The sequence below is a fragment of the Lycium ferocissimum genome, chromosome 2, assembly GCF_029784015.1.
Source record: "Lycium ferocissimum isolate CSIRO_LF1 chromosome 2, AGI_CSIRO_Lferr_CH_V1, whole genome shotgun sequence".
Lineage (NCBI taxonomy): Eukaryota > Viridiplantae > Streptophyta > Magnoliopsida > Solanales > Solanaceae > Lycium > Lycium ferocissimum.
In genome coordinates, this window is record NC_081343.1 from 41,166,392 (window position 1) to 41,180,267 (window position 13,876).

Genomic DNA, 13,876 nt, shown 5'->3' on the forward strand with positions numbered 1-13,876 from the left:
TTAGTTTTCAAAGTAAAATAATTTAAATTATAACCAATTATATTATAAGCCCTTAATATATATATTTTTCTGTGATTTCCGTCACTTAAGAGTTTTTAGTCTTCAATAATTACTCGTATAGTCTACGTACAAGTGAAACAAAAATTTTGTTCTGTTTAAAATAAAGTATTCAACAAAAACGAATCTATTTTTTTTGCATATATATTCGAACTTAAAAATATTTAAGTATCTAATTATATGAATCTCTTATGTAATTCTTATCTTATTCTTTTCTATTCTTTTCCCATTTCTAACCTTTATATCTATTTTTCTTTTTTCGTTTTCCTTTTTGACCTTTTAACTTCCCTACACAATCACTCATTTTCTTTTAAAAAATATCACATTTTATTTTTCTTTCTCTTTTTACTTCCTAACAATAAAAATAAGTAACCAAAATATATTATTCTCAAATCTCAACATGAACTATAAGAAAATATATTAAATAGATATTGCATAAAAATATATCATAAAATATCGATAACCATAGATATTATTACGCATTATTTATTCAATTTAATTAGAGAATATGAAATAACCGATACAGTTAGAAATAGAAAAAGAATAAACAATTTAATTGGTGAATAAATCATCAGGAATACGAAAAGAACCCAACAAAATATGAGAAATTAGTTTAATAATTTTTCTTCTTGATCATTAAATATTAATATAACAAATTTTCTTAAAATTCTAATATTAATCCGGAGGTCTTCTTCGTGTTGGTAGCCGCTTCCTTCTTTTAAAATTTTTTGATTTACCATAAGCTTTGGTCTTTTTAATTGCTTTGCAATTTTGACTTATGTTTGGTTGATGATTATTGAGATTCACACATTAATATTAGGCAAATCATCATTCCTTGTTAAGAAATTAGATTTTTCCCTTTTTTTTTCGTATATTAAATTTCAAAACAGCTTTAAAATTACACTATGTCAATTTTTGAACAGATCTAATTAATCATATCCCCAACATATCTAATCGGAAAATTGTTCTTTGTAAAAGAAATTAAAGCAAACTAAGAAGTAGAAAAAAATTATGAATTTAAAGAGTATATAATTACCTTACAAGAAATGCATCCAATGTTGAGGTAGATACCATCGAGCCCAGATCCTTGATGTAGATGGCATAGCACAAATGATTTAGCAAATGTTGAGTAAGATTAATTATGAGAGTCAAAAGAGTAAAGTTTTCAACCAAAACGTTGCATACCTTTCACTGTAAAGAAATGGGTCCGTTTGAATATGCTAGGAAGATGATACATACAAATAAGTTCAACCAAGATAGAATATCTAATAACACATGAATCTCACAAAACAAATTGTGATTATGCAAAATAAAAAGTAAAATACATTGACCATGCAAAGTAAAGATCAACATTCTTCCTTTGACTTCCCTATCTTCTTGAACATAATATACATAATTTTATCTCAATCTAACACAAAATAATAACAAATCAAATAATTTATTGAAGCGACTACATATACTTTAGTACTTTACCATACATTAATAATAATATAGAGCGAACTTATTACAAAATTAAACTTGGGAAAGGCCTAAACATTCACGTGATCAAACTGCTAAAGAAGAAGAACAAAAAAGTGACTGCTGAACTTCATATTGCACTTCTTGTTTTCTCGTTTGGCAGCCATGCAGCTCCCTTACTCACTCTTGTCCAAAACTCTCTCCATTTTTACCCTCAGACAATCTTTTCCTTCTTCAATACATCACAATCCAACACCTCAATCTTCTCCACAATTTCAAATCAAGAAAACATTAAAATATAAAATGTTGCGTTCGGGATGGTGTCATAGAAGGCAGTGCCACCCCTTTTGGGTGTGAAGCCACATGAATGAAAAATGTGAGGAGAAACTAATGTGAAAGAAGATAAAAATGATTAAACTGTATTAAACTGTATTAATTGCTCAATTTAATTGGAGATTAAAATGGTTGTTGAATGTCGACCCATGAACCAAATAAAAGAACAAAACGGATGAAATGAAAAGGCAGAGACATGAATATATATTAGATGTTCAGTTTAATTAGAAAAATAAAAATGATTGTGGCTGTTTTAAATAAGCTAAATTAAAGGAGGAAAAAATTGCAAAAAAAGGAGAAAAAAGATAAATAGGTTTCTTGGCTTTAGAGAGTGCCACATCACCAGTTTTATGCCTAGCTTTATATTATATATAGATTGTTACTGTTAGTGGCTCCCTTTTGACTCGGAGACCATCTCTAATTTCCCACCAGGTATTGTTTCTATTTTGGTGTTGAAATTGAATTTGATAATGAAGATGTAAAAGTAATGCTCTTCTATTCGTCTCAAATTATTTATCATGATTTTTAAAAATAGTTGTTTCAAATTATTCTTAATTTTAAAAGTTCAAAACAAAATTAATTATGTTTTTTCCATTTCACCCGGTTATTGTTTTTCAAAACCAAGTACAAACACCTCAATTATGGGTGATGTTATGATATTAGTATATGTTCAAACACCAATGAAGGATAAAATAGTTAAAAATTGCTCCCAATTAATATTTCTTAAAAGCCGTATAAAAGAGAATCACGATAGATGATTTGAGACGAAGGAGTAATAGTGGAGATGTATTTACTTTCGGGTATTTAAAGCATAACATGAGATAAAGCAGCATCACATGCAAATGCATTTACCAGAAAAAATGTAGTTGGTAAAGAATGATCAACATTTAACAGTATGATTACTTTATTTTCACGTTTTGGATTTTTGACATTTGCAAGGAAAGTGCTCCATATTAGTGCATATATATGCGTTGAAAGAATATGGTTGCTTGTTTTAGACTTTAGAGGACCATTTTCAAATATTAAGCTTAAGCACAAGTTGACGTTGACCAGAGCCAACCAAAACCGGAGGCTACCATCAAGGAATGTAGTGGCATGAATGAGATATCTTTATCCTGAATCGAAAATTTCATGTTTCGAACCCTAAGAATCGAGAAATTCCAGTTAGGGAGCATTTTCCCCTTAAATACACGAATTTGAACTAACCGAGCTGGTGAATTTTGAATACCGAATGATTGATTGAAAAAAAAAAAAAAAAAAAAAAAAACGTTGCTTTACTTAGTTGTGTAATTAAGTTAATTGTTCCTGAAATACAAACTACTGTTTAATTGTATTCTCCGTCTCCGTTAGAAGATGGCAACAAGAAACCTTCCCTTTAACCAAATGTAGCATATTGCCTAATTTTCTAACAGAGCTCAATTGGCTATTCTATCGACGCTGGAGAATGAAGAGGTGTAATTAAAAAACCATCTCTACCCATTTACTAAAAATGTGACTATATAGATCGGGAAATAATTGGATGTACTACATGTATATCAAGACTTAAGAAAATAACTACTTAGTAAAGTTTTGTGATTTTACAGAGACGCCTTTTTAAATTTTATACGGACATAATTTAATTATGTGAATTAATTAAACAAAAGAAATTAATATTTTAACATTATTGACATGATTAATTCACCGGAGGTTACGTTTTAAAATGGAAAGATTGACCATTGCCTTGGCAATAATACTGAAGTTATTGACCTCTTTAATCTACTTTCCAATCTACTTAGTCACGAAAAAGATATGTGTCGTTCCTATTTGAATGTTGTTCGTAAATAGTATTAATATTGTATTTAATGATTTATTTGCAAGTATTATATATATATTGGCTTCTTTAATGAGGGAAAAGAATATTTTAATATTGTAAATAATACTCCCTTCATTCCATAATAAGTGACTTTTTAGGCTTTTCATTTTATTTCAAAATAAGTGGTACTTAGGATTTCAAGAAGAAATTGTTCTTCTTCTTTCAAAATGACCCTTATTTACATAATCATGAATCATTAAGCTTTTCTTTTTCTAGGCATTTAATTAGGGGTAGGTTAGTAAAAACACTCCTAATTTTTTAGGAGTGAACACTTTCTCAAGGGATGTGCATAAGCCTAAAAAGTCGCTTATTATGGAATGGAGGGCGTAATATTGATTAATAATAGAGGGCTTAAGTCTTATGTGTGTCCTTCCAACCATCCCTTCCTGCTAAAAAATGAAAAGAAAACGTAAATTGACTTTTATAATCTTGAAAACAGTATCAACAATCATATATCCTAAATATATATATATATATATATAGTTGCCGGAGGCCCGTGCTAAGCCCGGGCCCAACCTCAAAAAATTAAAATAACAATTTTAATTGAAATGTATGATAACAAAATATTTATATAATATTAGTTTAGTGTCTTTACCAAAATCAACCTAATAATATTATAAGAATATTATTAAATAATACAAGCGCATAAATAAAGTAATAGATTTTAAATGTGGCTCCAAAGTCTTCTAAATTATACCAACCACAAAAAGTTACTTTAACTACATTGTATCCATCTCAAGTTATCCGTCGTGTTATTTTTACACACACCATTAAGAAAATATTAATTTTGAGAAGTTTTTACGCTTATTTATTTTTAAGATATAATACCTCTTTATTGAATATTTACTCTATTTATGTGTTATATCTCCATAATTGAGGTGTTTTGTAGTCTTCAAGAACAATTACTATTAAGCGTAAAATTAAAAAGAAGTTGTCATAAAGTTGAAAATGACAATTAATTTAAAATAACTATGTTACTAATCACAACAAATAAATTAAGACGAAAGAATTACCAATTACTAAGATCAAAAATATTTTAAAGGGACTAAAATCTACACCAATCTCTTAAATCCGAATTTTTCAATGACTTTTTCTCTCCATTCCCTAAAAAGTTGACTATCTATTAAATTGAAGGAACAATAATTAATGAGCTTTTGGCCAGGTGGGAATGCCCTTGAATTTGGGCCTTACAAAATGTCTCAAAATTTTCCTTTATTTACTAAATTAGATAATGGCAACTGAAGCAATATAGAACTAAACAAGAGGCAAATTAATAAAAAAGGGATTCAAAGTGAAAGTTGGATAACACGTGTAACTCCTTCAGGGCTAGTAAAGGACAAAAATAGCCCTGTAGGACTACAAAAACTCTCATTAAATATTTCAATTAAAGAAATATTTTGAATTCACAGAGGCACCAAGATATAAAAGTAGATATTTTAATTAAAGAAATATAATTTGTATTAGTACAAGTGTACAACAACAACAACAATTATATACCCATTGTAGTCCCACAAGTGGGTAATTACGTTAGTAATAATTAAATTTCATATAAGTATATTTTAATATATGAAAGCAAAACTTTCATTCCACTCCTTTTATATTTTAACTTCCATTCTGATGAAGTTATTTACTTCAAATCAAATGCGGAGCCAGAATTTGACATTTATAAGTAAGTTATGTATCCTAATTTTCTGAGGTTATTTAGTTCTAAATAAATAATCTATACATAGTTAATGAACTTTTAAGACTTGTGCAGCGGATGGAGCTGCTCCTCCCTTAATTAGGGATTAGGGGTTCGAACATGGATATGGAAAAAATCTTTGGAGGGAGCGCTTCCCCCGAATGGGCGCGATACAGTGCGAATTATCTGGATTAATTGGGCTCAAATGCGGATATCGAGCACCAAACAGAAAACCAAAGAACATGAAAAATGAGGTAGGAAGTTCGATAGCTTTTGAAAAGTAGACCTTAAAAACAAAAAAAAAAAATTGACTTAAATAAATAAGATTAGGACCTAAAAGTAATTAATTAAAAAGTTTTAAAAAAATTTGGAAATTCTTGTGAGGACTACAAAAGTCCCTAAGTTTGCCCTTATATATAGTAGTAATATATATATATAAAATCATAACTCGAAAAATGTTTTAGCTTGACAAAAACAATTTGTGGAACACCAAAGACATAGTGCTCTCTTGACCAGGTTACAATTAACGTTATAATTCGTCTATCAAATACCATGATGTTTGCCTGACCACAAATGCACGCCAACAAAGTGAAAAATGAGATTATTAACCATTATAGGATGACATAAGTTATAAGTCCATAAATTAAATTTGCCAGTTCGATTGCAGTTTTTTCTCTAGGATTTCATCCCTCATGGCTGGTTTTGTTCCAAAAAACAATTTGTTATCGCGGATGTCAAGACCTATAAAAAATTAAACAAATTAAATAGAAGATTACCATTATTTCTAATGGAGAAGTTCCTATAGAAAAATCAATCAACGGACTGTGGTAAGGTGTCTAATCACTAAAAAATAATCATTTGTACCGTGTTTTTTCTTGCGGACAACAATTTCCTACACTGCACAATTGCACAGGAAGCCTCAGAAGTTGAAGTGCTGAAATTGTCCGCTACTGAAAAAAAAAGACGCCAACTCCTATGAAGAAAAACACGAAATTTCATATAATTAATACTTCAAAAGAAGCAAAAACACAGATACTACTCTCTAAGAAGAATGAAGTTGAAAACGGAGAATCGTTGAATCAACTTACATATGATGAGCCAAGCTGAAGGATAAATCTGAATATATATAGCGGTGTGCTGTCCTTCCCTATCTAATGGAAAAGAACCCATTCAAATTCCTCAATTAAGCGATAGAGGCGTTTTCCGTTGCCAAATTAATTGATAGGATTTGTTTAGTCATTCTTTCTAATAATGGGGAATTAATAAATATTTAATATAATAATGAGAAAAGCCAAACAAAATGACATAATAATATGGAAAAAAGGCAAAAATTTGAGAAAAATGAATGTTGACCATAGAGAGGTGCCACATCACCTTGTCTATGCCTTGCTTTATATTATATATAGATTTCTAATTAAGCTCATAATTTCTATATAATTTGGTGTGAAATTATGAATTTATAGAGGGATATGTAAAAGTAGACAACTCGGTAGGTGAATAGTCAGATCATCCACCCATTTCCAAACACTTTGGCAGTTTGGCTATCCCAAATTGAATATTTCGTTCTATTTTCTAGTTGTCAATTGTTTTATCTTTGATCATAATGCAAAAATAGAATTCTAGATTTATTATGGGTACTGAATTAGTTCTGCATTTTTTTTTTTTTGTCTCTGTTGGAAAAGCAAATTGACCATCTTATAGTCAAACTAATGGCAATTTCAATCAACGTGAGTAACAAAATGTTCACATGACACTTTTGGATGATATCGATATGAGGTAAAGATGTTTCTTTCAAGTGTGAAAGATTTCAAATTTCATATTACAAGCAATGAATAAGTCTTTTAGAAATCTGCAGCATCACATTGCAGTGAAACAAGCATCCCAAAATGTTTAATTTAGATAAAATATTCTGACCCATTTAGCAGCTAAACAATACTTGAATCATCCAGTGTGGTGTTCATTTTCATGTTTAAGCAAAGGCTAATTTTCACTGGGGAGAAAGCAAAGGGGTTGTTTTTTGAGTCCGGAACTTTTTTAACCAAAAAAAAAAAAATTGGAACTAAACTGACCCATTGAAAAAAAAAAAACCAAAGAAGGCTTCACGCACAGATTCTGTGCGTGGAACAGGGTGCCTTTTTTTTCTTTTCTATTTTTAAGCTATCAAAATCACGTTTTTTTTCATACTTTGGGCAAAGATTAGTCATGTTTCAAAATCCCGAAATATCAATATGTTATATAGAACTTAATATATTTTTTTTGCGTACAATAATGTCGGCTCATTACATCAAGTATACCTAAACGTTTGGATCGTCGTTTTAGGGGTCGTAAAGCACCCCGAAGTAAGTTTTGTTTGCTTGGAAACTTATCATCTTTAGATCTAAGTGTCATATTTTATAGGGTTTTGATTTAAGTGTTTTGAAATAAATAAAAATATTATATTAAAAAATAATTCATCCAATACGAGAGGTTCAACCAAGGTATAATATATCTCATTCAATGCTCCCACCAAGGTTTGATCCCATGTTGTTGGCATAAAAAAGGTTCAACCAAGGTATAATATATCTCATTCAATGCTCCCACCAAGGTTTGATCCCATGTTGTTGGCATAAAAAAGAAGTGAGTAAAAAAGGGAGGTTAAACCACCAAGCCAAATTGGTGAATGCAAGAAAGTAGATACTTTTTATTTTTTATAATGTTCACTAATGCTATCTAACTCGTTTTCAAAAATTGAATTTTGAATCTCGAAATTGACATTCAAAACATCATTACCACGAGATTTCCATCTTGAAATCTACTTTTTATCATCAGATTTTCACCAAGCAAGAATGAAAATTGTGCACCAATTTGGGGGAAAATTCAAATTGAATGGGATAATGGGCGTTTTTTGGAAAATCGGCCTGGCCAAACCGCCTTGCGGCAGTTTGCCCGGCTAGATCTCGAAAAAATACCCTGGGTCAAAAAAAATCGCGTAAATCGGACATCCGAGCGCAAAGTTATGACCATTTAAAGTTTCAACAATTTACAACTAGTTTTCTACCTATGCTCATGTCCTCTATGCTCATGTCCTTATTTTTTATTTACGTGAGTGAAGAGGCTTATGTATATCTGATGTAATGAGCCGATATTATTGTACGCTAAAAAAATATTAAGTTCTATATAAAATATTTATATTCCGATGTTTTAAGATGTGACTAATCTTCGGTCAAAGTACGAAAAAAAACTTAAAGATAATAAGTTTCCAAACTTACTTCGAGGTACTTTACAACCCCTAAAACGACGATCCAAACATATATGTATACTTGATGTAATGAGCCGACATTATTTTACGCTAAAAAAAAAATGAAGTTCTATATAAAATATTTATATTCCGGTATTTTGAAACGTGACTAATCTTCGGTTAAAGTACGGAAAAAAGCTTAATTTTGAGTTTGATTTTCAAAGAACAAAGATGACAAGTTTCCAAGCAAACAAAACTTACTTCGGGACACTTTACAACCCCTAAAACGACGATCCAAACGTTTAGGTATACTTGATGTAATGAGCCGACGTTATTATACGCAAAAAAATATATTAACTTCTATATAACATATTGATATTTCAAGGTTTTGAAACATGACTAATCTTTGCCCAAAGTATGGAAAAAAAGTGATTTTGATAGCTTAAAACAAGAAAAAGAAAAAAAAAAAAAAAAAGGCACCCTATTTCACGCACAGAATCTGTGCGTGAAGCCTACTTTGATTTTTTTTTTTTAATGGGTTAGTTTGGTTCCAAATTTTTTTTTTGGGTTAAAAAAGTTCCGGACTCGTTGTTTTTTGTATAGTCTATATGTCCCATATCGGAAAGAGCTAATGTATAGACAATCGAGAGATGCTATAAAAACAGAGACCCATCTACCAAACAAAGCATACCTTTCTCGGCCTTTTGGCTAAGATCAAGTGTAGTATCTATTCTTATCAGTTTAATATCTGATATGTGGGTCATTGGCTCATACGGTATTAATTCAATTTTTTAAAGGGGAAGGCTCACCAGGATAGCTTGCTATCCGAGCCTTCACGTGTCGCCTAGGCGTTGCACTACAGCCCAGGCCTGGCGCACCCCACCAAATCTAGTCCAATGTTTTTCAGCCTGGTTCAACGTAATGGCCCATTTATTTGTATTGCTTACGCAATTTAAGTGTTTATATTTCTTATTAAATTTAAGGGATAATTTTGGAGACATCCCCTAAATGTTACCTCCCTTGTGGTTTATAATATTATGCTTTAATTTTCGTGTAACAATTCTTTCAACCTATTTATTTTTAATATAAGAAATTATGAACCGACTAATTTGCCCTTTCTAATTTACTTCTTTAATTAATATTGTAAACGCTCTAGGCACCAGGCAGTATTAGAGAATTAACTCCTGTGGTTTTTTCATATTCTTTTTTCTAGTAAAAATACAAGTTGAAAAATGAGGCTTCAATTTTTTCTGAAATTTGAAGGCTCGATGAAGCTGACTACACAGAACGTAGATGAATCCTTCTTAAGCAAAATCAGTGACCTATGTCAGTTGGAAACACTCAACCAATTCTCTTATAACGTTCATTCGAAAATTGAGTCATTTTCCCCACTACATTTTTTCCAATCATTCCCAACATAAGTATATAATTTCATAGCAAAAGTTTTAAATCATTATAAAGTCTATATGTATAATTGGTGAAAATAATTTTTTTATCTTCTTCCGTAATTCTTATGCCAATCTAATGACATCTTAAAGAGTTTACTGATATGTGAAAATAGAGAACATATAAAAGAAGAACTGAATCTGCTTACCTCATCTAAGCATGTGGATCTAAGCTCCTAGTAACTATACATGATTGAGAAATCTGAAAACGCCAATCTAATTTGATTAGAAACCAAATGTGGGTTTGCAGCATCCCTACGCAGCGGCCGGCGAAGCAATCAGAAGTGGTGCAATCTTATTTGACCTTCTTCATGGTTTTCCATCTGTAATTTGTTCTTATTTATTTCGTGTAGTTTATTTCCTATGCTAAGATATTTACAAAATTAAATTAAGCATAAAAAGGGTAAATTAGTCAGTTCATAATTTTTTATATTAAAAATAAATAGGCTATAAGAATTGTTACAAAAAAATTAAAATAAGGGAGATAAGCGTAATATTGTAAATCACAAGGGAGTTAGTGTTACGAAGCCAAACGTGAGGGAGGTCTCTGAAATTATCCCTAAATTTAAAGGTTAAAGATAAAGAATACCCGCAACCTCTGGACTAATCTAATAGCCATTTATAATGTTGTAATGTACGAATTTCAGATTATTGTGTTGCAAATTTACATTTATATATCGTGATGCTAATGAGAAAATGTAATTGTACTTGTATAACCTCTTTTTTTTTTTTCCTCAAATCAAGTATTTTGGAAACAGGAAATAAACAAATTGCTCTAATAATTAGTCTTTCCATACTTTGACGAGATGTTACTCCGCTAATTCTTTTCTTAGTCTTTTCAATTTCTCTGTGTCGTTCTGCTAAAATAATTTAAATCCACTTTGATGGTAAAATGTGATGTATACTATAAGAATATTTTACTTATTGAAGGTTTGGTAAGTTAATTGGTATAATTCAGTTTCAATTTTTGAATCACGATTACAGACCGTTCTACTGGTAGTTGTTATGTTGAGTTGTTAATGACGATCTATAAATTTGGGAAGCTACGGTGTTTTTTCAGCCTCTCGCTTTACTATTTTTCTGTGTTTTTATTTTAATATGTCGGGTCGTTTGGTTTGAACCCAAGTTATGATGGGATTAACTATGTTGGGATAAGTTATGCTGGGATTATTTATGTTGGGATTAGTAATTCTGATATTATTTTTTATTGATTGTTTGGTTTGTTGTATTAAAAGTAACATGCATTGCATAACTTTTAAGAAAAAGTTATTTGTTTACAAAAATACCCTCCACCTTATGTAGTAAGAAAAATGATTTTGAGAACCTTATGGCTATTTTAGTCAATTCTACTGTCTTATCCTGGGATAAGTTATCCCAAGATTACTATTCCACCCTCTGAGGCTATGATGGGTATAAGTTATCCCAACACTATTTTTAATCCTGGGATAACTTATCCCATGATTAGTAACCAAACAAAGGATAAGGTGGTACTAAATTTTTATCCCATCACTATTTTTGCTTATCCATCCTACCAAACCATCTCTAAGAATAGTGATGGTACATATTCATTTCTAAAATTTACTTTTATGCTTTAGTTTAAATAAAGGGTGAACTGGATAACCATATGTGAATTCATGCCTCTCAAGTTATTCGCAGTTTTTTGTTTATGTGTAGTACTTTTTATTTTATTTTTAAAAATAGTGAAGTCAAGTCATTTTGGAAACAATCTGCCAAAGACTGTTTCTAGAACGTCATACAGTAGTAGGGTGTTGAACTTTGGTTTGAGAATTGGACCTCACTGTCTAAGTTTTCTCTAAATCATCATCATTGAATATAAACTTATCCAAAGTGGACGCTTGGTGAAATGTCGATGACCGTTATATGAATTGCTTACCTTTGTCTTTGAGTAGTTTAATTTGCTAATATATGTATTTTAATTCCCCATGTTATTTCATATACTCTTTTTCTCTCAATTTGTGTGAGACTTTTTGATTTTTGAGATTCAAACTAAGTAAAATTTGACCAACATTTTAAGATATAATTTTCATTATGTTGACATAAAACGTATTGCAACTTATAATATTATATCATATAGTATTTGAATATCTAATATTTTAAAATATTAAGTTTATCTAGTTCAATTTAGCTTTAAAGATTAGTTAAATTAACACACGAAAAGCTAAAAGTGTCAGTAAATTGAGACGGACAAAATAAAATAATACATGAAATCTATATTACTCAATGCCGGTATTATTTAATACCGTCAATCAAATGCTACAAGATTATGTATGCAGCTAACACAATACTGTTTTATCTTATAAAGTACGATATCTGATGTCAAAGAAGCAATTTATAAAAATGGCTTTAACATTGGTGGTTTGAATTTTTGATCCTGCTTGTTCAATGAACAAAACTTCAAATTTAACAAAATTTATCCATATATAATACTTTTAACTTTTGACCTTGAAAGTTTGCCAACAAAGGATGAGAAAACAAAAATTCAAGACTACACATTATCAAAGTTATTGAATATGATCTCATGAAAAATTACTTATTCCTATATCATCACCCAAAGGACCCTTCTAAAGTCCAACGTATACTAGGCCGAGTGTCCTATCTGCAATAGCCCTATAAAAGCTGTAAATAAATAACCCTTACTAGTACATTAATGCTTAGTTTTTTCCAATAATTTCTGTTAGGTGCTCACTGAAACAAGTTTTGTGCACTACCACCAATTATTAGGCATTAATCAATATAACGCTACGTTGAATTGACCTAAGTTCAGTTGTATGAATAAGTGTTTTCTAATTGATGATTGTTTTATCTACAACTTAATTTACTTTAAATTTGTAATTTTCATTTCAATACAATTACACAATATTTATCTTTTTTTCTTTTTCTAGCAGGCACTGGCATCGAAATCTTTTTAGCTGTTTAACATGAAAGATAATGTACTAATTACTACTCCCTCCGGATGAAAAAAAGAGTCCACTTAACCTTTTTTTCTTGGATGAAAAAAAGAGTCCACTTAACAAATCAAGAAAGAATTAACCTTGTTTTTCCATATTTGCCCCTATTAAGTGTTATATGATCAAATCCCAATGCCTATTTAATTAGGGGTAGTTTAGTCAAATTATCTATTTTTGTCTAGGAGTTAATATTTTCTTAAGGGGTTTGCAACTGGCTAAGTGAACTCTTTTTTTTATCCGGAGGGAGTACAAGTTTATAAGCAATTGTATTTCAAGTAAGCTAGTACCGATAAATCAAATAAGGAAATTTTAATGTATTTATTAGCCCTAAAAAATTGTCAAGTCACTTGATATTCATATTGATGGTAGTTTTATTTTTACGAAAAAGGTAAACAGTGAATTACATGTAACTTGAACTAACAATTTAAGTTAAAAAATCAATTTGTATTTATGCAAGCACCCTACTGGAAGTAAATTTTGTAATTTTTATCATTACATCGGACACGCGTGATATTTCATAAACTACAAATCTTTTTGAAATTATCAAAATTATTACAACAAGTAGTTTTTTTCTGTTAAAATGTAACATACACGCCTTTTCATTTTTTACGCATATTAAATAGTTATACCATAAACATGATGGTACTTAAACCTATCAATGTATATATATAACTCGTGTTAAACATTTCTCAATCAATTAGAGAGTTGATTCAAGTTAACTTTGATCGAAAAAAACCTTTCCACCTAAAGTTGGGCTATAAAAAAAAACATTTGGGCTCATCCACAGCCTCAAGAAAAGAAGATCTTTAATTTTTTCCCATTAAAATCAAACTTATGCCTAGTAGGATATAAGTTCTTTGATGG

General features: G+C 30.2%; 1 non-coding gene across 1 annotated transcript; it reads left to right on the forward strand.

Moving 5' to 3' along the window:
• Positions 1-9,285: 9,285 nt before the first annotated feature.
• On the forward strand, positions 9,286-9,481 carry LOC132048426 (U2 spliceosomal RNA). The gene has a single exon (XR_009412972.1). It is a non-coding gene; the product is annotated as a U2 spliceosomal RNA (small nuclear RNA).
• The last annotated feature ends 4,395 nt before the right edge of the window (positions 9,482-13,876 follow it).